At 36.1% G+C, this 5304-nt stretch overlaps 1 protein-coding gene across 1 annotated transcript in view; it reads left to right on the top strand.

Annotated features, from left to right (window-relative positions):
• The window catches only part of ADAMTS19 (ADAM metallopeptidase with thrombospondin type 1 motif 19), a 126417-nt gene that overhangs the window by 35430 nt on the left and 85683 nt on the right, over window positions 1-5304 (top strand). The gene's annotated exons all lie outside the window — the stretch shown is intronic.

The following is a 5304-nucleotide window of genomic DNA, read 5'->3' as shown; positions in this document are numbered from 1 at the left end:
TTTTTTTTTTTTTTTTTTTTTTTTTTTTTTTTTTTTTTTTTTTTTTTTTTTTTTTTTTTTTTTTTTTTAAATAGTTACATTCTGATTACTCCAGTATCTAGAATGTATTTCAGTTTTCTGAGGCAGAAAAAGGCTGTCCTAAATTTTCCTGGTTTTGAGAGCCAGTCACGTGTTGGAAGCAGGAAATTAGGAAGTCCAGATTGTCTGTGGTGACAGCCTTGTTGCTACCTTTGCTGTTCAAACCCTCATCTTTTCTCAGAAAAACCCCTGTGCCATCCTCCTCTATTTGAGATGTATTTCTGTTTTATGGATTGTTGGGGCTTTGAGGGGGAGTATTAGTTTTTCTTACACATTTATACATTAAATCAGCAGTAATCCTTTTCACCAGCTCCTCTCAGATCCAGTGGAAGATGTGAGAAATAATGTTCTCTGCAACAAATTTTCACTAGCTCATCAGTAATTTTCATCAGCTCATACTTGGAATGACAGACTAAAAATAAATTTTTCTGATTAAGACCCTGACTCTTTTTAGCAGTGCCCTGCGACAGGATGAGAAGCAATGGCCATAAAATAAAACACAAGGAGTTTTCACCTCATGAAGAAGAACTTTATGTTGAGGGTGGCAGAGCACAGGAACAGGCTGCCCAGGGAGATCACGGAGTCCCCTTCCCTGGAGAAGTTTAAAAACTCTCCTGGGCACGTTCCAATATAACCTGCTCTAGGACACCCTGCCTTGGCAGGGGGATTGGACTTGATGATCTCCAGAGGTCCCTTCCAGCCCCAACAATTCTGTGATTCTGAATGGTAAAAAAGCTTTGCAAAAGGCTAGTGGTATGTTAAGATGTGCTTTTATGAAGTGCTTTGTAAATAATTATATTCATATTTCATAGAATCAACGAATGATTTGGTTGGAAGGGACCTTAAAGATTGTCTAGTTCCAAACCACTGCCATGGGCAAGGACATTTGGCACTAGAGCAGATTACTCAAAGCCCCATCCAACCTGGCCTTGAAAACTTTCAGGAACGGGCCATTTACATCTTCTCTGGGCAACGTGTTGCAGTAGCTCATACCTCTACAGAAAAGAATTTCTTCCCTATATCTAACATAAGCCTAGCGCTTCTTTTTCAGTTTAAAGCTATTTTTCCTTGTCCTGTCCCACATGCTCTTGCAAAAAATCCCTCTCCAGCCTTCTTGTAGGCCCCCTTCAGGTACCATAAGGCTTCAGTAAGGTTGACCCTTCTCCAGGCTCACAAACCCCAGCTCAGCCTGTCTTCATTGGAGAAGTGCTCCAGCCCCTGGGTCACCTTCATGGCCCTCCTCCGAACTTGTTCTGGCGTCATCTAGAGTTTTTTTGCCTGTAAGTTTAAATACAATTTTTTTTTTTTTAAATTTTTAAAATCTCTGATTAATGTTAAGGAAATTGAAGTAGAGAGCAGGGAAGTGATTGGTTAGATGTTAGACAGTAAGTCAGTGCTGGAGCCAGAAATTAAAAGATCTGTTCTTCTGAGGTTTTTATTTTTTCAGTGGTATTATTCTCTAGCCTGCACTGCCTCCCACCTTAGAGCTGCTTTAGCTGCTAGTAAATCATACTACTGTGGTTTGCTGACTGTGGGAATGTTTTGCTAATCCAGGCTCCCTCTGCACATCATCAGGTTTATGGTATAGCTAACCCCATGTGTGGCTCTGCTTGTGTGTTTTGTTAATTCAGAATGTCGTTCTGTTTTTCCAAACACAGAACAAGCTCCTTTGTCACAGCTTCCAAAGAGCTTTGGACAGGAGGTCTGCTTTATTGAGAGAAATAGTTGTGTTTAGATGAACACCAATTGCTGCGTGTTTTTTGAGTTAAAATGCAAAGTTTTTGTTATCCAACACGTTCTGTGGCAGACCTCCTAAAACTTACCACACCTCCTCTTTTTTCTTGCATGATAATAGAGCAGCAAGAGTGCTTTTTAGAAGCTTTCCTGTGCTTTCATGTGCCAGTTGTGCATAGTAACCAAATAAGAAATTAAGTATTGAGTGCTCTGCAGAGCTGATTTTTAATGCCTAACTACAAAAGGAATAACTTGGATGTTATGGAGACTGTTATTGAACAGTCAGTGGGCCGTCATAGCCTTTTCATGAAAAAGGTACTTTTCAAAACTTTATTTTTGCATTTGTTTTGCAAAAAGGAAAGCAATACCAACTTCTCCCCACAGCTTTCTCTGCTGCCCAGATAGTCTGTAATGCTCCACATGAATCTGCTACCAAGTTGTCCATTTCACTTTATTTTGGTTTAAATTCAACTTTTGACTTTTTGTTTAGTTTCCCTTTAAATTGGCTCATTTCAGTAAAGTAATGTCCTGCATAAAATAGGGTGCCATAAAATAAAGGGAAGGCAGAAAGAGTTTGTGATGTATTTAGAGAAGATCACTGTGGAGGTTAGACATAAAGAGAATGTAATAATTAAGACAGATATTGTTTTAAGGACTTTCTTTATAAAACAACCTGTTTTATCAGGTAAGTTTTACTGTATTCACAGTTATAAATTAACATCATTACTTTAGAAATAGACATTATCATGAAGTATACTTTTCTCTGAGGACAAAATACAGCATGTTGCATCAACATCCTCCTTGCCTTTCAAGTTAGAGTGTGTGAATGCCCAGAGACAAGCCCCAGTTTTGATGGCCACTGAAAAGACATTACCAGTTGCTATCTGATATATTCTTGACCTGAATGAGGTAACTGAAGGTAAGGCAGGAAAAATCTCATCCCCAGTTGTTCTGAAGTTCTTATGTTGCCTCTGCTGCAAACAAGGTAATGTAAAGCTTTGGAGTGTATTAAAAAATGTGTATACAAGAGTGAGGCAAAATCTGTCTTCACTTGACAATTATGCATCATGTTGCTTTTCCAGCTCATTGATCAGTCTGTTGTATCACAGTGGTTTTTAGGAAAACAAGTATGTAGAAAGAGAATAATATATAAGAAAACCCGAGTTCTTTATTCTCCTTTTCAGAACTAGATAGAGATTTGGTTTCTAAGCTGCTATTGCCGTTCTTGATCTCCTACTAAATTTCAGCTCTGGAAAAGTGAGTTCTTGCAAATAAGAATGGTGAGAGATGAGATTATTCTTAATTTTGTCTTCATTAGTGTAATTTCAAAGCTGCCTAATCTCTTGATATTTTTTTACAGTGTTCACTGGTTTTATTTTTTCACAAAAAAAATTTGTTTCGCTTTGTTTTGTTGTCACATTGTTGTTGTGTCTTATCAAGTCTAGGGGTCCATTTTTGGCTACATTGAAAGAAAATTTGCTCAGATGAGTTATCTTTAAGATTTGCTTTGTCTCAATTTGGATGTGTATTCTATCAGAACTCATTTAATTTTTAAACTTCACCAATAATGTTCTCTTATTTTCTTCTACTTCATTGTTTATTGCTAATGCTGACTCTAGATTCTTTTGGACTCCACTCAAAAAGGCCTCCCTTGGCTTCCTAACTATTCCATATCTATTTTGATATGTTAATTGCACCTTCAGTTCAGTTATTAACTTACCCTATCTCTGAACTGATGTTTTTCAGTTTGATTGAAGCATGATCCTTAGAAGGCCTATTGATATTATCCTTTTTAATCTCAGTTCAATTTTACAAAGCCTAAGTGAGTCGTTAACTATTTTAAATATTTAAATATAGTATTTCCTTTTTTGCTAAAATACACTGACCAGTGCATAATGCTGCATTTACCCTCAAAGTAATAAACAGTTTCTGAAATAGCATTTATGCTAGTAACATTGTCCATTTATTTAAATTCTCAACTAAACAGTAAATATGTAGTATTTCTTGTGGTTCATTAACAACAAAATAGTTTTAAATGTAATTATTTTCATTAAAAGTGCATTTATTAGTTAGTACATATGTGCTTACTTTATATGTGAGGATAATTTCAGAATATCCTATTATGTGAAGAGACAAGAACTTCTTCAGTGTTGTCATTATTCACTCAACACTATGCAAATGAAGGCAATTTCAGTTTGAGGATAATGTCATTTGCCACAAGGGCAATTAATTGCAGCCATTCTTTATAAAAGTCTTATACTCTAAGAAAACTTCTTGCTTGGGCAATGAGCCCCAAATATACCTTTAAATGTTTTAAGTCCCAGAATTGATAAAAGCAAGAGTTAGACTGCAGTTTCAAGCCTACGCTACATTTCTCAAAATTACAAACATTAAACAGAGAAATTGTGAAATTAAGAGTAGAATGAAACTAGAAGGAAGATTTGGTAGACGGGTAAAATCCATTTTCTGTCCTCTTCTGTTTCTTCTTTTCTCCAATCTAGCATATGGAAGGAAATTATATACCAGCTTGGACAAGATCTTTTGACTATTTTGACTTGCCTGAAACAAGTATTAAATTTATATAAAATGACAAGTTGCTGCCAAAAAACAACAAAAAAAAAGTCTGGATTTTTCTTTAGTCTTCTGCTGTTCTTGGTGTCTTCTGGTATACATCCCATCCACACATCAGGATTCATTTTAACAGTGAGAATGTACAGAGGTACTTTATATTTAGAACTTAGTTAGCCTTGGTTTGCTGTGAAAGTCTTTCATAATGCTATATGTAGTCAATTGAAATGCATAGATGGGGACCTCAGTGTGCTTTGACCAGTTTCTTGCCTTCAGTGACGGACTCAGTTACTAACTTGTGCCACAGAAAGCTTCTATATGCACTAATGGTAATGCTATTATAGTAAGAGAAAGGATGAAAAGGACAAAGGCAAATTGTCTGAGGACTCTGTAGTGTGCTTCATTACTTTATTTTATACCTCCTCTTGCTTGGAAGGGTCCTCTATTTTTGTATAGGTTCAGTATGTGTAAAATGTAGAGTTGTGCATATACATATATATATATATATATATGCCTTTTATATGTATATATACAGGAACATAGTTATGGTGGAATATTTAGCTTACCATGTTGGAATTAGAGAGCAATTTTTCTGGGAGTCACTGGTGGGTTTAGCTAGAACTGTAAATCTTTACTAAGGAGCGTAGTCTCAAATGTATGTAATGCATTCATTTTCTTGGAAATTAAAGGAGGTATTACATTCTTTCAGTGTAAATCAGGAACTAAGAACGTTTTACTGTATTTCCCTCTTGCCAAATCATAGCAGTACCATTTCCCCCAAGTCCCATAATGAAACCCTGGATGCATAGCATAACCATAGTCAGATTCAGCCAAGAAGGAAAAACAAAACAAAAACAGCTCAGTAAGTATCTGAGAACAAAGCTATTGCATAAGCAGAAACTTCTTGGATATTGGCAATTTTAA

Source organism: Empidonax traillii, unplaced genomic scaffold (genome assembly GCF_003031625.1).
Source record: "Empidonax traillii isolate 1590-97213 ecotype Southwest subspecies unplaced genomic scaffold, ASM303162v1 scaffold2:size4533513, whole genome shotgun sequence".
NCBI lineage: Eukaryota > Metazoa > Chordata > Aves > Passeriformes > Tyrannidae > Empidonax > Empidonax traillii.
Note: the sequence above shows the minus strand (reverse complement) of the source record. Positions and strands in the feature narration are given on the sequence as shown.